The 26,013-nt window shown below is 39.3% G+C and overlaps 1 long non-coding RNA gene across 1 annotated transcript; it reads right to left on the reverse strand.

Annotated features, from left to right (window-relative positions):
* Positions 1-10,897: 10,897 nt before the first annotated feature.
* On the reverse strand, positions 10,898-23,337 carry LOC118226536. Its single transcript, XR_004765050.1, has 2 exons — positions 22,981-23,337; positions 10,898-14,292 (listed from the first exon to the last, which is right to left on the reverse strand). It is a non-coding gene; the product is annotated as an uncharacterized LOC118226536 (long non-coding RNA).
* Between the last annotated feature and the right edge of the window lie 2,676 nt (positions 23,338-26,013).

The following is a 26,013-nucleotide window of genomic DNA, read 5'->3' on the forward strand; positions in this document are numbered from 1 at the left end:
CACACACACACACACACACACACACACACACTCCAACCAAGCACACTCTCCAAAAGTCCAATCAAACTCAAGCAAACTCCTGGGAAAATGACCACAGCCATTTTTTGTTCCAAGCTTAAGTTTTAGGCATATCTGAGCACATTGAATATGCAGACTTTATTCTTTGCTATTGGTTTTGAAAATTATCCATAATTTTCATAAAATACAATTTCCATTAAGGCAAAATGATATGAAAATTAATATAGGAAATTACAGGATAAATGTGCTGTACATAAGAAAATAAGAAAACAATTATATGCATTGATCACTAGATGGTGCTGTGACATACTGAAAGTTTTAGAAGACTCGCAGTTTACTTTCTTTCATTTTTTTTTCATGATTTTATTCTGTCAGTCACACTGCTTTATGGATAAACAATCCTCTTGCCTGAGCAAGATTTTTGTTCATACACAAATAGTCATGGCTGATAGAATTTCCAGCCATGCCCTATCACTTTTTGTATATGTTTCGAAAAGGTAGTAATTTAATACATTCCATTTGTCACTGTCAATCATAAATAAAATTTAAAAAAACTTTTCAGCCAACATTAAGGGCTATAAAAGAAAGTCCAGAAAGAAAGCAATATGCCAAAGCATACTTTGATTCAAATGTCCTCCTCGAGTAGCCTTTAGCTGACCTGTCATTGAACTGTGGATTTACAAGTACATAATAAGTTAATGAAAGGGTGAGGTTTAATTTATCCATTTTTATGTTTGCTGATTTAGGATTGGCCTGGACCACAAAATGGAATCTACTCCGGTTGCCAATCCTATATCAATATTTGGGACAACTGCATGAATAAACACAAAAAACCTTCCCCAAATATGCTATATAAAACAGGATGGCAGACTCTCTGTACTTCACACATAAGAGTCTCAATTTGTGTCATTGATCCAAAACTTCCATTGATGAAAATGCAACCTTTTGTTGCATGATAGAAATAACATATAATGTAACTTATTATGACTGGTAATAAGCTTCTAGATCATGTATCATTACTGCTATTACTACTGTTCACCTTACAGTAACCAGAGAAAGCCCTGAATCTGTATTACATTTTTTATAATTTTTTTATTTATTCTTACATCTTATTATACTGCTAAATGAATTGCTGCTTTGATAAACCACATGCCCGTACAAAGGGTCAAACATTTAAACAGCAGTGAAAAAGTAGCAATGTTTAGAATAGCTTTCCACATATGTTCATTTTAGCTCAAAGTTGCCGTCAGGTGTGATGATTGAATATCCTTTCAGAAAGGTAACTATCACAATTATACAAGAGATGGAGTAGTGATAACAGTGTTCACTTTGATGTAATGTTATTTATACCTGCAGTTAATAAAATTATTTTCTCCAGCAGTGTTTTTCTTTCTGTTCAATCTCGCATGCTTTGCATTTTCCCATTGATTTCTATTGATGAATTATACAATAATACAATTAATTAATGGTGCTTGTACTGCATGCCATTTTGACCTAACTTTCACCTAACCTAAGCTAGGCTTGTAATCCTCACCAGGACCAAAAACCTTCATTAGAATATTGTATTCCACAATAAAAAAAGAAATAATGGCAATTTGGTTATATTGCAATATGTGTTGCAGAATTTGCAAAATTGTTGTATCACCTTATAGGATAAGGATTATTTTAGGTATAAAATAATTTTAGGTGCCTCCTGTATGTTAGAAAAAGGCATACAATGGCTTGAAGGCAAAAGTTATGTTCTTATATAAATTGTTGATGGATAGTGATAAAATATATGTACCCTAAGTTGACTAAGAATATTTAGACATCCCTATCATTTGTAGGTGGACCTGAAGTAAACACAAAGACTGTCATATCATGAAAGCCATGTACATTGTGTGTTGTGTCAAGATCATGTAGCCTATTTTAACCTGACTAGCAACCAAAATATCTGTGGAACATTGAAAATTATTTTTTGTGGCTGATAAAAGTATCTGTTGTCTATGCGTGGGGAAGAGAGCGAAGGTCACATGGGGGAGCAAATAGCGCAAATAGCGCTCCATGACAAACAATTATTATTGAGTCAACTGTGGCTTTTGGTGGCTGACTCCCTTGTCCACTCCTTGGTTAGAGGCTGAATTTTTGGGATGGCAAGTATGAGCATCACCCCTCCATGTAAAAGGATTTTGCTGCTACATTTGCCCTGGTCCCCACCTCCCCTTGCACAAGTTATGCAGTTGGTAGCCCCAGTTTCCATGTGTGACACATCAAAGTATGGTGTGCCACCAACTCCTGTGTGCCCATCTGTGCAGCACTACATCTATCTTTCCTGGGACAGGCCCTTTTCCACGAAGGCGCCATTGGTGTCTTGCGCGCCTTTCACGGCAGTGGAAGGCCGACAGAAGCTGCAGGCGAAAGGGGTTCCACGGCTGGAGGACGCTTAAGCCACTCACCTCCTCGCCCCCACAGCGAGGTAGAGCACCAGGAAGCCCAATCTGCCCGCTCACTCTGGACAGATATCAGCTGCCTTGTCAGAGAGGTCGTTCGTCTGTGGGTCCCAGGGAGCAGACGCAACAAGCAACCTAGCAATTCTGGCTATATCGCAGACGAAATCAATACAACCTCCCGTTTCCGCCCTCTCCAGATGACGTGTCCGTGGAGCTTAGGAAGAACACAAGCGTCATTCTGCACCTCAGTGGTGTGGTGACTTCACCTTGCTGTTGCCTCAGAGGCATGATACCAGAACCGTCATGCTAGGGCTAAATGTCATTGCCTCCAATGACGTCATCCCGGGGCTCATCTGAAGAGTACCCTGAAGAGGCGTTGCTATTGATAGTGGCGAGGCTTGGACGAGGCCGTTCAACCCTGCCCCACCCAGAACTCATCCTCCACAGCCTAATGCTCAGAAGCATACCTGATTTGTGTCGGGGGAGTGTAAAAGCAGTGCCCCGGTCGAGTGGTCCAGAGCCCAGCAAAGTTGAAAAACATTGTTAATTAAAAATAACATTGTTGGCGCCTGCTCAGGAATGAGTTCTGCCCCCACGGCGGGGCTGGCCCGTGGCATAAATGCTCTGTGCGGTTGTTTAGGGCCACTGCCGCTAGGGGGGGCCACACGACCACGAGGGGGGGGCCACACGATCCAGTGTTGATCTAAGGTAAACAACGTTATTTTCGTATTTACGTTATTCACTGGAACAATCGTGGAACTAGCGGTATAAATTGAAAATGGAACGGCAACAGAACAGTTCATAGGGCCGGCCCTGCCCCACGGTCACAAAGCACACTTTCCCCAGTGTTGCACAAGCATGCCCCTTGCACTCTGGCAGAAAGCTGGCTTCAGCGGTCAGTGTTTTTTCAGTCATATAAAGACTCAGATCTAGTATTGGTTTCATGCCACCATCTTTTTTCAGGACGAGGAAATAGAGAGAATAAAGACATCTCATTCCGTGTTTGGGGACAAGACGGACTGCGCTTTTTGCAAAGAGAGCTTTTTTCTCTAGGGAAAGCACACTCCTTAGGTGTGGGGGCACTTAAGGAGGAGGAGGAGGGATTGCAAACTGTAAAGCATAGCCTGCTCTGATTACAGTGCTGAGCCACAAAATCGGTATGCATTTTCGGGTGTGCTTAAGCTGAGCGCAGACCTGGTTGAAACCATTTCTTACTGTATGGAGTGCATCTCATTACATTACATTATTACATTACATTACAGGCATTTGACAGACGCTCTTATCCAGAGTGACGTACGACAAAGTATATAACCAGGGACAAGTGCGTTGAAGTACAGTACCTAGTGCAGGGACCAACCGCGTAGTTTAACTTGGACCCTGTAGGTTGATCTGATCAACACAAACAAGCTCTGAAGCGGGGGCGGGGCTGAGTTCGCACAAACAACCCATTGTTTCTCTGGCATACTAGCGACATTGGCCGATTTCGCTTTCGACCGGGCATGGGCCTGCTGTTATAGGGGCGGGGAAAATATTTCACCCCCACCCACTGAGGTTACGCCTCACGGCCTGACCTCTGTTGGGTGTGGGCTTGTGAAGATGTGGTTGAGCGAGGCAGATATAGACACTATCCAGCATTCCCACGCTACCTCGACTACAATGGGGTATAAGGGTAGGTGGGAGGCGTTCAAAACTTGGACCCCCTAGCCTGCCCTGTACCTCTAGTGCTCAATTTTGTGCAGAGCCTACCCGATGATGGCCTGTTTCTGTCCACCTTAAGAGGCTATGCCTTTGCCAGTTCTGTGGTTGCTGCTCACCCCCTGGTGTAATGTTTTCTCCAGGGCGTCCAGTGCCTGAATCCCGTTGCCCCACCCCGTGTTCGGCAGTGGGACATAGCTGTGGTATTGAAAGCTTGGTGCAGCCCTCCTTTTAAAGCTGCAGAATAGCATAAATTGGAGGGCTTAGTCTCACAAGTGATTTACACGCCCTGTTTGTTGTCGTGGAAATCACACGCAAACTCAAAAAGGAAGAGAGGCAGTACCTTTCAGTTACTCACCCAGATTAACTTCTTTATTATATTTGATCAAATCGGAGATAACAGTTCAGAACACTCCCACAGAAATTTTTATAGTGAATGTCAACCAGCTGATATACTTTGGGCAAACAACCTTTCTTGCGAAGATATAATTCGAGGCGGCCTGTTGTGCTTAGCCATTCTATTTTGTCTAACTGCTTCTTTCTCACACACACAGGACGGGGGAGAGGGGAGTACATTTGTTCCTATCTTTCAAAGCTGAAGTCCTCTTTTGTGAGCGAGGAGTCTAGCGGTTAGATAGATAGCCTCCTCTACAAATACAAAGTACATTTTATTTTCTTTTTCTCACACTGTGCACCTGGCCTGTCTTTCCTTTTCCAGATCAGACGGAGTTGTGCTGCAACCAAATCCTGTGTTAAGGTTACCACCAAGTCCTTTTGCTTCTGTGTATTGGACCTGGTGACGTTTAAGCCCCCTCCTCATGACAATGAGGAAGATGTTGTGCTTCATAAACTCTGCCCGGTGTGCGCTCTGTCAATATATGTTTGATGTTCGCAGCCAATTCGACTATCAGATCAGCTTGTGTGTTATGGTGCTGCTGCCCGAGGGAAAGCTGTTACATCACAGAGGCTTTCCCACTGGCTCACTGACGTGATTAACCTGGCATATGACAGTATGGGCTCGCCTCCCTTGGGTCCATGCCTACTTTACTCGAGGCTTGGCAGCATCTCGGGTACTTTTTCAGGGGGTACGAGTGCATGCGCCATGCGACTTCGTACAATTTCTTCTGCTAGATGCAACAACACCCTCAGTCGTATATGTAGTTTTCAGCTCAGCATCCAGACAGAAGTACACTATTGCTCGAATATATTTTTTTTTTATAGGTGCTGTCTCTAACTGCAGCTACAAGTGCATATATATATATATATATATATATATATATATATATAAATATAGACACACACAGATGGGTGACAAATTAAAGGAAAAACCAACATATTGTGTCTTAGTAAGGTGTAGAGCCACCACGAGCCGCCAGAACAGTTTCAGTATGCCTTGGCATAGATTCTACAAGTGTCTGGAACTCAACTGGAGGGATGGAACACCATTCTTCCAAAAGATATTCCCTCATTTGATGTTTTGATGATGGTGGCAGAGATGTGGTGTCAAACACGTCAGTCCAAAATCTCCCATAGGTCTTCAGTTGGGTTGAGATCTGGTGACGGCGAAGGCCATAGCATGTGATTCACATCATTTTCATACTCAGCAAACGTTCAGTGACACATTGTGGCCTGTGGTTTGGGGCATTTCCATCCAGGAAGAGACTACTCCCATCAGGATAGAAGTGTTTAATCACAGGATAAAGATGGTCCCTCAGAATAACTTCGTATAGATTTGCAGTGACCGTTTCTTCTATGACAACCTATTTTTTTATAGTAAGAAAAAAAAACGTTGCATAGTTACAAGTCATAACAAAACCAAGGAAATTGTGGTGAGACTGAATTTTGGCAAATGTTCGCTCATGATTCACTGTGAAACCACAGATCTATGTGGAAACTGCTTGATCGGAATTATGGAAGAAAAATGAAGGAAGTCTTTCCCACTACAAGTCAGCTCACATTAGAATTATATGTCTCTGTAAATGTTCAGTTGCACATGTAATATAACCATTTTTCCTCAATGTATTTTTCAAAGGCATGTTTGGGTAGGGGCTGCATGTAAATAATTAGTCTCTTATTCTTTCTAAGATGTCATCCTGTGTAGTCGTGAAGTCTGTCAGGACATGACAAAGTCATTCATGTAAAAAAAAAAAAAAGAATTAATTTTCAATGTACTACTTTGCGATGTGCTACTTGTGCATTGGTTAGAGCATGGGGAGCATGTGTTTGATTTAAAGCACAGCTAATGCTGTCAAAAAATACAAAACAAAATCTCTCATTTTCTGACAAAGAACCATGATAATAAAGAAATAAAGTAAATTGAAGGTATTAAATTGTATGATAAAAGCACAGGAATGGTGTCTCCAGAGAGGATTAAAAGGTCATATAATGTAACCCAGTCATTGTGCTGTCATGCTAAGGTTTTGAAATGGAAGATTAAAGGTATTGTATAGGCAGTCTGATAAAAAATAATAATAATAAAGAACCAAACAAACAAAAAAAACAACATGTTGCTCTTTTCTGACATTGCGATAGAGTGGGTGATGAAATGCTCTAACAGATTAAGTACAGAGTGAATCAGAGAAGGTCACCTAGCACTAAGGTTTGATGATAATAGGCTACCTTTACACCAAGGAATGACCAATATTGGGATCACTGACTTGTTATTGCAAAATAAGCATTATTATTCTCAGTTAAGAACATTCTAATTACATATTTGTGATCACCTCAAAGGATTAAAATGTATGTTCTTATGCAATATGGGTGTGCAGCAGGTTTTGCTTTCACTTAAATGGAACCAATGGCGTAGCCACAGGTGTGCCAGGGTGTGCCTTTGCCACACAAAGAGGAAGCTGGCACACCCAAAAATCAGATGCAGAATTCATTTTTAGTTACAGCCTTACTAAAACGTTTTGTTCGAAACTTAGGCTATTATGGTCTATTTATAATAATTGTTAATTTTAACATACATTCTAAATTATTTTCGTCAAAAAACAACATCCACTGTCATGCCTGTTGATACATGTGCAATTAGCCGTTGACCTGTGACCCCAGTGAGCGTCACGGGAGACTAGCAGTGTAAATAGTAAACAATGCAACGCCTGCAGCTAATGCTAGAATATACTCTAGCCGCTAGTTTGCCAAAATGAAACAGAGCTCGCTGTTTCACTTCTTCAAAAAACCTTGAATTGATGACCAGCCGGACACAAGGCCTACAACAGCTGAGGAGGATATTTCTCCATCACCCTCCCCCTCAACAAGTGAGACTCCTTCAGCACCAGGGTCTGCGGAGACAGAATCAGAGGACGCAGAAATGGCTAACTCTACAGTCAACAGTATGTTGAAATGTTTGAATATTTTAGCCTCATCTTATTAACTAAGCAATTGCGATAAATTTGTTGTAGGCTACTTTTTAATGAAGTCAATGAATTCCTTCACACCTCTGTTTTTAAGGGTTGAAACCAAGAGAGCACAATCAATTTAAAATAGATATTGCTTATTGGATTTACTGTCACAAATTAATAGTAATATTATAATGTCTGATTATCTTGTACGCCTTTGGTGATGTTTTAGAGTTTGGTATAAGCCATCATCACATAACCTAATACCTTTTCACTGACAAATGGTAAATGGACTGCATTTATATAGCGCTTTTATCCAAAGCGCTTTACAATTGATGCCTCTCATCCGGCCGAGCAGTTAGGGGTTAGGGGTTAGGTGTCATGCTCAAGGACACTTAGCAGCGCGGGGTTTGAACCGGCAACCCTCCAACTGCCAGACATGGTCATGGTACTTTCTGAATTCTGTGCAGAAACCCCTGGCTGTGTATAATGTTGTGTTTCTCATGAACTCAGCAGCTCATAGCTCTGACATGGGAGCTTGGAGTTACAAGCTTGCAGAATTCAAGTGGTCACCTTGTAGCATGGTGGCTGGCAAGAACCTGTCACTAGCTGTCATGGTTGTGCCTCCTCTGTTCCCGCCTCCCCGTATTTTTTGTCCTGTCTCACGTCCCTTAGTTTGGTCTGCCTGAGTATGTCTCATTATTCAATTATTTTCTGTCTTGTTATTTAATCATTGTTTCCACCTGCCTCTCGTTATCCCTCACCTCTGTGTTAATAATTAGCCCCTGTCTATTTAAGTTCTTGGTTTGCCTGACTCGGGTGCTGGTTCCTTGTGTTTCTGAATGTGTTTTTGCTTGTGTTTGTGTGTGTTACGGCTTGTGTATCTGCCCGTGTGTTTCTGCCTGTGTTTGTGTGTTTCGGCTTGTGTATCTGCCCGTGTGTTTCTGCCTATGTTTGTGTGTTTCGGCTTGTGTATCTGCCCGTGCGTTTCTGTCTGTATGTGTTCTGACCTGCTCGCGTTCCTGCTCATCTGTGTTCTGCCCTGCCTGTATTCCCCTGCCTGTGTTCTGTTCTGTTTTTTTTTTGGTTCTTAAGTATTCTTTCGTTTGTGGTTTTGCCCCTCGTGGCCGCTTTGTTTGTTCCGTAGTTTTTTTGTAATTCAATTCTTTGTTTATATTCACCCCTTGGAGTTTGTGAGACTTTCCCACTCTGCATTTGGGCCCATTTCCCCGAAAACCCTGACACTAGCTCTAACACTTTCAGAGCACCAAAAGCTTCAGAGCTACTTTGTAATGTTGGGAACAGTAAAATGGACATACACATATTTTAGGAGTTAACATCGACATGCCAGCCATTTTGAATGACGTCAGTTTCTCCTACTTGAAAACTTGGAGCTGTGAAATGGTGCTAAACTTACTAATGGGCAGTTCCAGTCTCTTTCCTTTTTGGAAGGTCATAATAATTCTGAGTTTCCATGGCATATGGAATATGGCATGATTGGAATCCTATACTGGTCCTATACTGAATTTGAATTGGTTGCTTGTTTTGTGTGTTTCCTGTACTGCAGGAGGCCACAGTCTTATACTGTTATGGTGAAGTTGAACAGGTTGTGTGCTTTGGCAAGGAAAATTTGGAGAATTTGGATTCAGTTCAATATGAATCATAACATAACTTGGGCCTTGGCCACAGCGGTGAAGGTCAGAGTAGCATAGTTCTTTAGATAGTCACACCCGAGGAAAGCTGACACACCCCACCAGACGTGTGTGCTTTTGTGCATTACACTTTTGTATATAAGGAGCCTTTATTCAAGATGATTTCAGACATGTAACAGTTTTACATTTGTCTTACTGCATGATAATGATGTATTTTAATTAGGTAATCTATTGGGACTGTGCAAGAAGAACTGAATAAGTTGGGCAAGGTGCAATTGGTGACAGGGTGTAATGGGGGCAAGATGCAATCGGGAGACGGTGGGTGCATCAGATAGGGAGAGGGGCAGCATCATAATTTCATAGAGGCTGTTAAACTGTTATGCTTTATGCTAAATCATCGTCATAGCCAATAATATAGTATCCATTATTATATATTTATTTATTTTATAGAGAAGTGTGCAATATATTTGAGTGACACCAAGATTTTATTTTTTATGTGTACTCACACACTATTTGACTGCAGTGAAACATTTTAAAACTTTAAAGTGTATAATTATTGAGCCATATTTATTACATATAGAAATATATATAAATAATTATTATTATTGTTATTATTATTATTAATAATAATAATAATAATAATAATAATAATAATAATAATTTATATATATATATATATATATATATATATATATATATATATATATATATATGCTGCCCCTTTCCATAACTGATGTACCAACCTCCTCCCTATTGCACCTTGTCCCCTATTGCACCCTGTCAGCAATAGGCCTCAGAAGTCTGATGTAACGCAGAGCAAAAACGTTGCCCATATATGGAATTCCAGTTCAAAGGGAAATTTCTCTATGGAAAAAATGAATGGATTTTCACATAACCATCCCTGTCACAGTCTGTGATTTAAGCTGGCACTGGACGTTTTTATCCGGACACATTTCTCTCTTAAATGGCACTGGATCCGCTGAATTCCGATGTTGTCAACCAAAACAATTATTTTGCTAACAAAAAGCTAACTGCTGCGCCTGTTATTTACGTCACAGCTCTTGCGGTTCCCTGGCAACGCTTGTGAAGCGCAAGTAGCCTAGTCATTCCTGACTGCAGCCCGTGAAGGATACTGTAAAATACTATAAAAATTGGTAATTTATTACACTAATGGGAAACAATGAAAAGAAAACAGTTTTCGCGCGTGAATCAAAACAGCTCTGTGTGTGATGAAATTGTGTGACGGGTCATCTCGGGTTGCTAACCACTTAGCCATTAGCAATTGGCTTTTTAAAATGACACAGAATTTTTTTAGATTATGAAAAACGTGTAAAAAGCATTATTTTTTCATATACAAAAAAACGTCCAAATGTCATAATTTATGTTAAAGGAATTTGGAGATTGCCATTCATTTGTCCCATGGGGGGCGTCTATTTTTTGAACCAGAAGTCTTGAAAATAACGAACCCGAAGGGAATGACGACACGACTTCCGAGACATATTGCACCTTGCCCTTGGTGTAATTAGCTAAAAACATGTTCTCTCCCTCTCCACCTTAGCCAATGTGTGGTGAGAGTTCTGGCGCAAAATGGCTGCTGTGCATGGGTGCTACACATTGGTTGTGGATGAGGTGAGTACCGACTCATCACTGTAAAGCACTTTGAGCATTCAGAAAGGTCCTATATAATTATATATATAATTCAGTGCTCTTTTAAATAAGGAGTTGGAATACTGAATAATAATAATCATCTTGAGAATATTTTGGCAAACTGGAATTGAGTTTAATACACTGACGTTATCAGTTGTTTGCACCACACTCATAGACTAGGATACACTTCATACTCTATAAATTCAGATACAGCCCAAACACCTAACAATTATAGTAGGGGTAGTCAAGTCAGACTCACAGGAAGCATGCACAGTACAAGAGCTCAATAAAATTGCTTATATGGTACCAGTAAATAGCTGCCCACAAAATGCTATAGCTGGTTTCAAGAAGAAAATAATAAACAGAATATATCAAACAAAAGCAAAACAAACAAACAAACAAAACAATTGTGAACTAGCCAGGTGACACCCACTATATGCAAAATGTTAGAACATAAACAGAACTGTTGCTCATTTACCAGCTAGTTAAACCTACAAAAACGCATCAAAACACACGGGAACAGCAGCACACGTTAATGGCCTGTACAAATAATGGAAAAAGAACAGCAGCTGGCAACCACAACCACAGTTGTTGCAGTCTGGAAACAGATAAAATTACTCCTTTGCAAACACACTTTATCATGCCATGACGTGTTCTACAAATTACACACTGGCTGATGGTATAACATACATTTACATTCTGTTTAGAGACGACACGGTAATTAAAACCCTCTCGCTGATAAAGCCAAGTTGGCTTTTCATCTATATACAAAACATTACACAACGTAAGTCGAGAATTCCCTGTGTTTATACAGATTATTGAAAACACAAAAGTGGGCTACATACCAATTTAAGAGTTAGATCGTGTTACAGCATGTGAAAGACAGACTTTCAGGGTTTACACCACTGTAATAAATAAGCATTTTCACAGAATAATTGTAGACTACTAGCAAGATGACATTGCACTAAGATAGTATTATGCAATAAATAGACCTACTTCATGTTACATCCAAAACACAAACAAAGCAGGTCTGTAAACAACTTGGCAAAACAAATGCTCACTGTATAGAAGAGAAATAAAACAGCAGTATTATGTATGCAATCAGTGATGTCAGGGGCCAAGCACCGAAGGTGAGCTGTAGAGCATTGAGTGCAATTAATTTTTTTTCTGAGATTTCTGCAAAAACCACAAATGAAATTGTGCAACAATGGTCTACTTTTGTTTATGGCCTGCTTGCAGCTACCCTCAGAGTACGACTGTGTGGGAGGGGGGGCGAGCTACGTGAGTGACAGCGATAAAAGGCAGGCTGTCTGTTTGAGCAGAGTTCTATCACGAAAGTGACTGGTGTTTAGCCAAACTGTGTTGTAGCAATTTATACTTTACTATGGACTGCAAACCTAATTGAAATACCATCCATACCAACTTTGGTAGATATTGGAAGTCTGAGTACATCTGTGATAATTATTTAAAAATGGCAAATTTGAAGTGGTGCTGTAGTGCGTAAAATGTGAATGGGATGGCAGGTAAGCCATTCCGCCGAGTTACAACTTGATGGGGTGGCATGCCCCACACCTATACAGCACCAAGCATTTGGTACTTTTCAGGGTTTCCCTCAGAAATAAGCACAATGACCACAGACTCCCAGTCCTTAAAGTTTCATCTTCCCATTGGACATTCAGTAACATCAGCCAATAAAAACATTGGATACACATGCAAAATGAACATATATAGAAGTGCACACATTTTAAAAACACAAATTTGTGGCCCAGGGTGCTACTTCACTAGAGGCTCACTGGGTTGATCCTTTGCCTTTGGGGCCTTTTGATGACTGGCAGGCACGGGTTCAAATCCCCCCTCGAACACAAGCAAGTTTTTAACTCCGTACACTGGCTTGCTTGCTTGCTATCTAATAATTGCCAAGAAAATTTAAACTATTTCTTTTGCAACTGCATAATCTTTGCGGAAAACTAATTTATATTTGTGAAATCCAAATGAAATACACTGACACTTTTGAGTTTCACTTTCACCAGTTTGACTGACTTTGATTAGCTACATTGATAACGAGTACACAGACTAAATGTATAACACTAGTACAGACAGCTCCAAAATGAATTAGTCTGAAGACATTTGGTGGAAGTACCGTATGTTAAATGGGACAGCTGCAATAATTTTTTTCAATGTTGCAATTCTGCAGGTGGTGCTATAGAGCCAACAAGAGTGTCAGTTGCATATGTGTCATGCATAATGCATTTGCAGCCATATTGGACATACATGCCAGATTTTATGAGTTTTTGGCCATGGGAAAGGGGTAAAATTTAAAGAGAGGTAGAAGAAGAAGAAATAGAATAGGAAGACTGTCACATGTCGATGTTACACCCCTGGGAGGGAGATGCGGCAGTTCCGGGAGTGGACCATCAGTTGCCATGTGAAGAGAGACCGCACCCACACTAACACAAAAATCAAATAAATTCTCCCTAATGGGTTCAGATGAAAAAAAAACAGGCTCCTCCTGCTTTTCAGCGGTGGTTTACTTCCTCCATCATGTGCTTCGTCATGTCAACTCTTTGGGACTCAGGAATCCCTCCTACTAACTTTCATGGGATTTGCAACACAGCATATGCAGACCCCTCAAATGGTAATGTAACTAAAAGGACGGGGTTCATGTCTATTGTCTGGCACCTGGAACATTGGAGAATTAGAGTACAATTTTGGAGACATTGGCCGAGGGGATGTCTTAGAGTGGTGCATGCTGTTCTTCTGGCCATAAAGACCACATCTTCAACTGTAATGAGTCACAATTTGGTGTGTTCTGCCTTCCTGCTGTATTACACAATGCAAGCACCCAAGGCTACAGTCATGCTGGACAAAATGGGAAGTCGTTTTTAACAGATCATTTGAAAAGAAAGCCCTATAAATATCTTTCAACACAATGTTCCTGAAACAGGCTTTTACGATCATCACTGTGAAGCAACAGTCCAGCAGGAGTGGACAGATGGACGGGTGTTAGAGACCACCTACCCCTGACAAATTGCGACCAAATGCGTTATGGTGACAAACCGTGCTACATGAATAATGGTAAAAGAGTTACAGCTAATGCTGTTGGTGATGATCACACAACACTGAAATATGCCCCCCCCCCCTTCTTTCTCTCTCTCTCTCCACTGGCTGAATTGGTAGCACTCACAGAAGCATGTAAATTGGGCGAGGGAAAAGATGTTACTTTTTACACTGATTCACATTATGTATTTGGTGTGGTACAGAACTTTGGTAGCATATGGGTAAAGAGTACATTTTTGACAGCTTCTGGTCCACAAATAACAAACTTGGCACAATTATCTTCACTGTTGGAGGCCTGCAAGCTTCCAACTACCCTTGTAAATGTAAAGAACACACCAACGGTGAGACAGTAGTAATTCAAGGGAATCACAGAGCTGGTTAGGCAGGAAAGCTTGCAGATTTCAATTCCAGGAACAGGAACTTTCTCAGCAGCATCTTCATTCACACTACCCACATCTGTAAAGGAAGCACAAGACTCTGCTACAAAGTTATAGATGTGGGAGTGGATGTCTGATGGAATTAAACGAACAAGGCGTATGAAGGAGTTCTCAAACTGGGAAAGTGATTGCACTGCAAGCTCTGTTCCCTTCCATTGTTTTAGCTCATCGGGCTGTCGCACGTACAAATTCAATAAGGCCAGCTGAGCAGGAATCTTTTCAAAACCTGTTGTACTTGTAATCATTGACCATTTTTGGTAAGAGGTGCAAAGCATACCTTACTGTACCACATCCGCATTGGCGGACACAATTGTAAAAATTCTCCTGAATGACTACATTCCCCATTGGGGACTCCTGTGCAGAGCTGAAAATAAATCATCAAAGTAAAAGATCTTCTTCCCATGATTGCAATTAATTAATTTTATGTGATTATATGCAAAATTCATTTTGATAGCGGTTGACCAAGCAATTCATATATAAAAAAACTGTTCTGGAATTAATGTTCCATTATAAGGCTTTATTTTTATTTTCAATAAATCAAATCGTACATCATTTTAAAAGTTAGTAAGGTTTTCAGGGTGTATTATAGCAGGAATTGAAAAAAACAACCTGTTTGTATAAATGCAACAGCTGTTGCAGTTACACCGCATCTAAGTTGCTACAACAAAAAACATGCTTTATTTGCTGTTCTATGTTTACAGAATGCCATCTAAAGAGGCTTGGTACCCAGGGAGGTCATGGAAAGGGCTTCAGATTTGCAGATTAGGGACACTAGATGGTGTGGAAAGCCATGTACTGTGCATGCAGTGTCCTTTTGGGGAGACCTTTTAATATTTATTACAGAAATAACATTTTTTCAACAATGTGTTTGATTTTTAAAGTTCAGTGTTTAAGGTTAAATGTGTTCTGCTAATTTGATTGCTGTGCTGCCTCATCTTCTGGATTAAGTGATTAATTAAAAAGAAAAAAAGACCTACCTGGTCACAGACATTAAAAAAAAACACACACCAGTTTGGTCTGTATGGTTGGCTATTTGCTTTGTAAAAGCTTACCTGGGTGTTTAGAAACAAACAAAATCAGCTTTCCTCACCTATGAGGACATCACGGTAAGTTACAAGGTTACACTACTTTTTTCACGCTGAAAAGCCCCATGCTTCATAATTCTAAAATGTGTCTGGTTCCTTTACAATTGGAAATGTGTTTCCTTGTATTTACTTGTACTTGTAATATTTGTATGTGCAGAAAACAACCCAGGCATGCACATTATAGGGCATTTTCATTTACCCACATTGACACACAACTCCTTCTCTCCTTCTCCCCATCGGACACACAGGTCCCTGCCCGCATCTCCGCTTGCCTGAGGGACATCCAGAGCTGGATGGACAATCACCACCTGAAGCTCAACCCGGGAAAGACGGAGTTAATCTTTATTCCTGCTCTAAACTCTCCCCTCCTCGATTTTTCCATTTCCCTAGGGGACACCTTAGTGACATCATCACCCTGTGCCAAGAATCTCGGAGTGGTGATGGACAACAGGTTGTCCCTCTCCAAGAACATTGCAGCAGTAAGCCGGGCATGCAGATTTTTCCTGTATAACATCCGGAGAATCCGCCCCTTTCTCACCACCTACTCAACCCAGCTCCTAGTCCAAGCAATGGTACTATCCCGCCTGGACTACTGCAACTCTCTTCTGGCTGGACTACCGGCATCTGCCATCAGACCCCTGCAACTCATTCAGAATGCTGCAGCTCGTCTGGTCTTCAACCTCCCCAGACACTCCCACGTCACTCCCCTGCTCACTATCCTCCACTGGCTGCCTGTTATAGCATCAAATTTAAAACATTGGTCCTAGCATACCAGGCAGTCAAGGGATCAGCCCCAGTATACCTCCACAAGATATTCAAACCCTACATGCCAGCCAGACCCCTCCGTTCTGCTACCTCAGGATGCCTGGCACCTCCCCCTCTTCGCACCTGCGCTTCCCGAACACGTCTCCTGTCTGTTCTGGCCCCACGGTGGTGGAATGACCTCCCCGTGGAGGTCAGAACAGCTGAGACACTGACCCACTTCAAGTGACGACTGAAGACTCACCTCTTCAGGCTGCACCTCTCCCCATCCGTCCCTACCTCCCTGTAAATGACTGTAAGCTTAAGGCTGCAAGTAGGTAGCTGTTTTGTAGGTGACTTAGTTAAGGCACCTGTCTTAACTACTGCTTGTATTTTTGCATAGACTGCGTTGTCGCTGTTCTCATTTGTGTTAGTGTTAAACAGTTTAACCTTCAGGGTCCAAGTTGAACTATGCGGTTGTTCCCTGCACTTGGACCGGTACTTCTCTCTAGGGTTTTCGTCATACTTGTTCCTGGTTATGGTTTTACACTTTGTTGTACGCCGCTCTGGATAAGAGCGTCTGCCAAATGCCTGTAATGTAATGTAATGTAATTTTCATTTACTTTTACAATTATTCCGCACCTCTGATACAATCATACTGACTAGATAGTGCAAATTTAATGTTGGACTGCGTGTACTTTCATTCAGGTTCAATTCATTCTTATCATTCATTATTATCAGTACTTCTAGAGGAAACAGAGAAATGTGTTTTGTCTCCAGTGTGTTAGGCTAAGTGTCCTGATGGAGATGCCACTGTATATCTGTGCATAAGTGTTATGTGATTTACAAAAATTTTAAGCATCTACTTGTTGTGTTTTCATGTTGTTTCCAATTGCTGAAAACCAGGTATGAGCATTTCAGAAAGCAAAATTCATATGTGAGAGAAATGAAGCAGACATTTTTTTAAATAAATGAACACAAAATATGTGGATAGATATGTTGATACGATACAACTACACGTAATAATAATTACACAGACATGCATCGTTTTCTCTGAAGATGCTTTCTTTACTGAACATTCCAACACATTATCCCATTAATAAATACAACATCATCAAATTACAGCTGCTTTGTGGAAAATCATGGCACAAATGTAGAAAGGTAGTCCCCTCTATCTTGAATGAAATAATGGTCTATAACTCTTCTAGCATAAATCGCATACAGAATATATTTTGGCCCATTCTAGGTCATTTAGATAGCCAGTATCTGAATTTCAAATGGAACTGTTAGTGGTTTTGTATATGCAAGTTTAAGGAATAAAGTAATTTACCAAGCCAACCAAATATGTAGTTTAGGTTGCCATTTACTGAGGTACATCTTAACAAGCTTGGTTGTCCAAAAGAGTGCAACTTGTCCAACCCTGTTTCCTTAATTTGCTCAGCAGTCTAGCTGAGCTGTGTGCTCAGAGGACTGCGGTGAATGTGCAGCGGCCACAGGCAGACTGCAGCCACCCAAATGACCTGAGGACCCGCCCTTGAGTGCTGAGAAGGAAGAAACCTGGTCAGCCAAAGCAAGGAACTTGGGCGTGTCACTGTGAATGCATAGCCAAATTGACTCTCATAGCTGATTATCAATCATTAAATTCTGTCCATATACTAAAAAATACGGTTGACTGATTTACTTTATGTTTCTAAATATATAATTAAATAAAACAAATGAATGTTTTGCCAAATATACAGTAATCTCATATTCTATGTATTTGGTAATGATAACATTTATACAATATTGTTTTTTATGTAATATCTACTTGTGAGTATGCTACTCCAACTCATTATTATTTGCTGCTTACAATCTCTCACCGTATCAGCTGTTATTGTATTGCTGGTGAATGTTTCTGCTGAAAATAATATTTGCCCTGATTGCTAAATCCAACTGCACCACCATTTGTTTGTACAATCCACATGAAGTCTCCAGAAATGTGTACTTTGAATAGAAGAGTGCATTCCACAAGCACAGACAGCGGGATCTGAATGATATTGATCCTCCCCAGTACATTCACTAAATAAAACACCAAAAAAAAAAAAAAACAAACAAATAAGAACCTATATCCATGAAGGGCACTTGTACAAAGCACTAGAAGCACTGTCTTCACCCAGCAACTACCTTTTTGGGAAATAAAATTATTACATAAAAAAAAAAAAAAAAAAAAAAAAAAAACATTTTCCCACTTCTTGAGATGCAATATAACTCATTTGTTTTTTTTTTTGTTCTTTGTTTTTTTTTTTTTTTTTAAACCTTTTCCCCCAATTTTATCAATGCTGCCAACAATTTTGTAGACCACAATACCTCATCAAATAATAATTAAAAAAAAAAAATTAATTAAAAAAGGTTCGCCAATAAGTCCGGTGTATTCTTTTGTTTTGGAAATAGTGAACACTGTGTTTGCAGCGTTACAATTTGGAACGTATGAATTGAAGGTTATCTATATTTAGAGAACTTTCTGACAGCCTGCGATATGCCATCAGTGACATTCAGGCAATTGCGGAATAAAGCAAGAAAATACATTTCAAGTACACTAGTGTTATGTGGAGGCTGCACATATATAGCCTACAGATTCGTTTAATAGCGTTGATTCACAATCATTAAAATACGTTTTATATATTGCTGGTACGACTTTCTTCTTTGACAGCAGCAGTCTCAGGTTACATGCGCCATAGAAAACGGTTCCAACGAAAAATAATATTAAACGTAATTTGATGAAGAATAATCAAATATATACGTACATCCACTGAAAGCGCTCTGGGATTACATTATATGTATTTACTTGCTTTAGACCTCCAATCCCTCGAAAGCCAGATGGCATCCATTATAAAGCCAAGAGGTTGTCAGAAACACCTCCAACTAGACTATCTATCCTTAAGTCTATGGAAAACACGAAAAACGGAAATGTCAAAAGTATCAAAACATAATAGCCTATCAAAACCAGACCAGGAAGTGAACAATCACTCTAATGCCCCATAAAAAATGTGTGGCCTGAAATAAAATGTAATTCAAATATTTTAAGAGATATATAAGACAGTTTAATTACAGCTTCAAGCAAAATTATTATCCTTGCTCCTCCTAAACACAATGATGTATTTATGAGTTTAGTCTGCAAACACCATGTAAAACAAAAAGTAATTCTCTTTTAATAGTTTTACCTGCCAATTATATTTTATGAACATACACTCCATGCGTGTCCCTCTGGTACTGTTTTGTGAAGGGAGCACAAAAAATGTCTCATTTTGTGGCTACATTTTGGGATTGTATCAGATGTTCTTATCCAGAAAAACTTTTTGATTTTATTTATTTTTTAAACAGGTTATATTCTTATTTACAATACATTTGTGGAGCTAAATATTGTGCTGAATAATTCAGCTGAATTGCCTTGCTCAAGGGTAGAACAGCAGCACCCTAGATAATGGGAATCAAACCCACAACCTTCAGGGTAAAAGCCACGGTCACTAATCATTCTGCTCCACTGCTGCCTTGCCCTGGTTTTTGATAAACTAACATTCAGATGCACAGACCAGGATGATATGTTTCCTCCCAGTCTAATATGCATACAAGTTTTCAATGAATCAACACACTGGTGATTTCTGGAATTCATAAACCAAAATAACAAAGTGAGCAGTCTTATATTTTATAAGACTAGATATCTAGATATTTTAGAACTAGCTTTAGAGTTTGCCATGAGTTTACCAAGTTTAATATCAGACATAATGTATGGTCATTTTTGGATTGTTGTATTGTAGCATTTTGGGTTGTTGTTATTGCTGCACTGTATGAATACTTACAAAATTGAGTATTTGTGTGGACATTTTCTGCCATATTTTAATCCAAATGTGCAATTTCTATGTCATGAAACACGGGAAACAGTGATAATTTCTCTTTGAAACCAATTGTGCCTACACTATTATAGTGTTTAGTTTATGATGCAGATATTTTGTTACAGTTAACATTACAAAGGAAGTGTATTAGTCTCCATGGTTTTTTGCCAAAAGATATTGTGAAACACAGGACAGAGGCCTGAAGAATGTGTGTCCATTGGATTTACTGCTGTGTACGGTATAATAACAGAAAATCCATCAATATACTGTCAGCAAAAATAAAATACATTAAAAATGGTATGATTATGGACTGGAATGGGATAAAATAATGACAGAAAATCACAATTCCATTTTCATTTCAATAAGCGCTTCCTTTTTATTATTATTATTATTATTATTATTATTATTATGCATATATTTTTGAACTATAACTATTACAATGATTTATATATTTCCAAGATGCAGTATACTGGAAGCTTTGCTAATTATTTTTTTGTGTTGAGGGAATGAGTGAGTGATGTATGTGTGTGCATTTAATTACAATATCCTTAACTTGACATGGAACACACACATGCACGCGCGTGCACACACACACACACACACACACACACAAAATATGAATGCAACATTATTATTATTATTACAATTATTACTAGAAGAAGAAGAAGAAGAAACATACTGAGTGATACTCAATGTATTAAAGTATTTACAAATCTGATGAATCTGATTGCGTTTTTTGTTTTTTTGTTTTTCCCAGAAGTTTTTACTTCTCTTTTCATGAGTTACACAAGATTTGATGACCACACCCTCAACCCTTCTACAGAAGATTTAGACAGCACAGCCAATCACGAGCTAATACGTTTGACATTAATCCAAACCCAGCTGGGGTCATTCCTTGTCTGTCTGCCTTTCTTGAACTGCAATTCATTGTTAAATTAATTTGTCCTGTTCCCATATCCGTACATAAACCATAAATCCCCTCTTCAATATTTGCATGAACCAACATTACGAGTGGAACTGAGAAAACTTGTGGTTGCTGGCTCTGGTTTCCTTTCCAGGGTTATATATAAACTTTGCCCTGATGAACTGTCAGAACCACCACCCTAATACAAAAATGAGTGGACACACATCCTGCTTGTGGATGCATGTGCGACTAACGCTACCAAAGCCTCCTTTGATGCCGCCATTGCATGGCTACCACAGCCAGAGTCTTCTCAACTCCAATTGAGAGCACATTCAGAACTGTACTAATGCATAGGTATCTTTGATCTGTTTTGCTTTTATTTGTTTTTGCATATTTTTACATTTTTTTCATGTACACATTGTATATTGTACCTCATGCGTCTCTGAATAAAATGTGCACAATAAATGACACATAAATCATAATTCAAACAATATTTGAAAGTTTTTTGAAAATTTTTTATAGTTCGCAAAGAAAGGAAAATGACTGTTAGATAAGTAGAAGAACATGAACATGCAGCATAAGTAATGTTGGGTCCACTATGACTAATACCATTTCAAATTCAAATCAATTCAAAGAGGTTTCAATGACTCCAACATGCTAATAAACATGCAGGATTGCTTAAATATGGCTGGGAAAATAGCTGATCAATGAATCACAAGTTCTCATGAACAAGAGCAATCTTGTTGAGTGACTCACCCCACTGACATTTTAGGCCAATTCTCTATTATCTACTCAAATCAAAATAATGGCAAAATAACAACACCTAAACTTAACACTTCTCCACTCTTTCAACACACCATATTCTTGCTAAACTACTTACTGGTGTGGTCATAATTTTTATCAATATTTTTCTGAATGTGGATTGGGAATATGACTGCCTTGGCTGGTGCAATCAACATGGAAGTAGTAGCTTCTTCAACAGATGTACACATGGCATTTGTTTGCAGTAATTATCACTATTTGGCATGTTATTTAACTAAATTTTAAGAGAATGAAATTTTTGTTGAAAATGACTGATCTCACACAATACTATTACTCCATTGTCTTATAAGAGAGAAACCATATCAGTCCCTATATTAGTCATTATTAATGTTAATTAATTATTGGGTGCCCTGTAATTGGAGTAAATCCTTGATCCAGATCTTAGGTAGAGAATAGTCATTTTAATAGCCAACACGACACTACACTACACTACACTACAGACATTCACACACACACACACACTTTCCCACATACAATCCAAAAGTGCAAGACATTGAAAACGTTTTGAGACAAAATATATTATGATGATAATTACAACATTTCATAAGAAAAAGCCTTCCATTCAAAGCTCAATATTCCACCTGCTCAGCTGATTTATCAATGTATAAGTTCATAACATGGACTCAAACTCAAGCCTTTAAAAAGTTTCCCATGTTTCCAGAGGTGTGTTATAAAAGTACTTCTGCACATTTTCTATGAGGTCCATAAATTATGTGTTATGTATAACACTTTGTAGTCAGTGAGCATACATTTGAACATTTTTTTGAAGGTGCCCAAAGTATGAGTAAGGCGTCATATGACGATAGATCAAGTGCTTATTCAGGAGACACGTTTTTCTCTGTTCATATGACGACCTGCATACTGAAACAGTCTGCGGAGAAAAATGCCTTCAGATCCATGTGACGAGAAAGTGAAAGCAATGGAATACAATGACGGAAGTTGAATCTTACAGCGACACCGGACACAAACTGGCGAATACACTTGGATTTATAACTGTAGTTTAGGGCAAATCGGAGTAATGTGAATGAATTGATACAAATTATGTAACTAGACAAATAACAGTGTTTTAAAATTGACACTGATGGAGTGGGAATTTCTGGTTCCATCAATCTGTGAACATGAACCTAAAATGATAGATGGTGAGTATGTTGCACTACTACTAGCCTACTCTATGACGTACTACTCTCCTAACGCGACTGGTGCTTTTTAAAAAGCATATCTTTACATATAGGTTTGTCTGCATATATTATGACTATAGGTAACATTGTTGCACATCAAAAACCTACCATTAGCATGTCTGTCGGTAGCGATTTCCAGCAAAGGTGAATTCTGTTCTCATGCTGCTGTAGCCGGTTGCTCCTGTCATTACAGTAAATGTATGACGAAGTAGTAGGCTACGCTCTGAATTTATACACTGCTGTGGGGGATTCCCAGTTATTCCCAAATCGTTTCCTTCCAGTCATATAGAAACTTAAGTGAATTTCCCAGAAACGACAATTAGAGCATTTGTAAGATCAAGGTAGCCTGACGATAAATCACATACATCTTAAAACCTGGACAGGATAATGATGAAGAATATTTTGTTATATGCATGATGTTGGTTATGATTATGATGGGAATGAGAATAAGCCAGGGGTCCCCAAACTCGGATCTGGGGGTGCTTAGCAAAAGAGGAAAAAACTTTTTTTCTTCTTAAGAACATTTCTTTTATATTTATATGAATAATAAATTACATATTTAGTTGTCTAGTTTTAATTATTTCGTATTTAATTACGATTCAGACGCGTTTCAATCCATGTTCGAATTTTAGTCAGTGCGTCGCGGCCACTCGGCCATTAATAATGTTTGTCAAAGGTGTCGAACCAAGTTTCCATTAGCTTTCTCCACCCACTTTCTCAGCCAGAGGGTGGTCCTTCTGAAGAAATCATTCCCTAACCGCTGGTATAGTTGACAGGTGACATCTAATATAGCACAGGTTGATACTCAACTGTTCACTAAATTTCAGGAAACTTAACTTTTTGGATGTTGTCATTCAGTCTTTCCGTATCACATTACTGTAATCAGTTATTAACAGCAGTAATAATAATATTCTGCTTATGTGATGGTGTGCTATATATTTACGTAAAACAGAGTGAAACCAAAAGTTATGGAACTTCATCCATCATCCACCCATCCGTTATCCAACATAACATTTCCCAAGCTTTTCCCTCCATGGCAAACTTTCCAAATTAACAGAATCTCATGGCATGCCATTCTCAAAAGCAAGCGACATACCGATGTTGATGTGATGTACCAACAGTAGGCCTAAATGTTCTTTTGGGGTTTTAATTCAGCGATATGTGTTTTAATAATTTATTTTGCAATTTTAGTAAATTGTTTTTTTATTTTTTATTCATTCTAACTTTTAAAATTATAAAAGGATTTTTCAAATGGCACACCTGACCTCGTCTGACAGCACACCAGAGTGCTGCAGCACACCGGTTGGGAAACACTGATCTAACCTGCTTATTCCTGGCCAGGGCCGCGGGGGCCTGGAGCCTCTGCCAGATTGCATCAGGTGAGAGGCAGGAATAAAGCCTGGACAGCTCGCCACAGGGACCCCAGGCAGAGTAGCGTTTACAACGTGTAACAGCTAATGGGGATCCTAATAAACAAAACTAAACTAAACAGGGCACACACTCCACTCACTGACACGCTGATACCTAGGGGCAATTTAGAGTCTCCAATTAGCCTAACCTGCACGAGGAAGCCCTGCAGGCAGGCATGGGGAGAACATGCACACTCCACACAGAAAGGCTCGGCTGGAATTCAAACACGGAACCTTCTTGCCTTGAGGTTTTTGAACTTCATTCCCAAAATGAAAGATAAATAATGAATTCACTAGTCTCTTACAAGCAGCATGCCACTAACACAGGAACCAAATTATGTATTTTAATTTTACTTTCTAAAACAACTTGAGAATTTGTCAAATGACCCCAGTCCAGAAAAGGCCATTTATTGTGGAACTCATACACTTCTTTTCATACTCACACGCCAACTGATCTGTTCTCAAAGTCTGAAATGATCACTCCCGCTCTTACACCTTTCCTGTTCTTAATTATGCAACATCAACAGAACTTTAAATGAATGGCTTTGCAATTTGGGATTCTTTGGGTAGGTGATGACGAAATTTCATTTCACACATTCACTTATTCATTTTACTGCTAAAACAAGTTTGTCCTTTCAAAGAACTTGCAATCTTAACATTCTTGTTTGTAATACACTACAGTCCTTAACCGGTGTACACTTTGCTGACTTATTGCCCCTGTGGAATGTATGGGTACTCTGATATGTCTGTTTGTGTGCCTCTGGTAGCTATGGATACACTGGTATGATGAGAAATTTCACAAGTCACATTGAAAGAACAAATGTGTAGACTTGAAAGTTACCCAGCAGTGTACAAGCTCACCATTTAGATTGCTATTTTTGGTAGTTCCTATAATTTTCGTGAGCGCTAGCTGGTTGATGTCTGCATGTAAATGTTAATACACTAATGCAGTGGGAATTTTCTTCCATTGCTAACATTTAATTGGAATTTGGTGTCCTTTAAGGTTACATGGTGACTCATTAAGGCTTATCCTGGCATTCGTGTTTTTGTCCTATAAGTAGTGAACAAAAATGAAACACCAAAGCAAAGTCAGTTATTACAGTTTTGTGCTGCCACATGTGGCCAGTATTGTCTGTACGCTCTATGGCATAGGCTGCCAGATTTATGCAGGAGGAATATAATGACATGCTTCCAAGAGAAGGTCAGACATCCCAGGCCAAGTTGATGAAACTGGCAAATTCTGTGTCAGGTATCATTTCAGAATATAACTTTTTTTTACTGTTTTCATATCTGGAGTGAGTTTCCCAATAGTGTCTTGAGAATGCACAAAATACTTCATGCACATACTTCACACACAATTTCAAGACTTGTTCTTGAAAATTTCATGTGTTTCCCAAAAATTCTTGAATTTTTCAAGAATTACACAAGGATTTGTACACTTCAAGTAACTTTACCATAAACCAGATTCCTAGCCTACACACTGAAAAGAAACAAGGAAGAAATGAATAGATTTAGCAAGTCTTGCAAAAAGAAATCACAGTAAGGACTAGGGATGTATCCGAATCCGAATACTGTATTCGGGAAAGCACGAATAATGCGCTGGAAACAGATATTTCTTCTACCCGAAGTTGCTCGTTATTATTCGCATTTGGAAAAAAAAAAAAAAGTCAGCTCCATGTCGAGTTCTCATAGCCTTTATCTAACGTTACACGGGCAGAGAGAGAGAGAGAGA

Source organism: Anguilla anguilla, chromosome 4 (genome assembly GCF_013347855.1).
Source record: "Anguilla anguilla isolate fAngAng1 chromosome 4, fAngAng1.pri, whole genome shotgun sequence".
Lineage (NCBI taxonomy): Eukaryota > Metazoa > Chordata > Actinopteri > Anguilliformes > Anguillidae > Anguilla > Anguilla anguilla.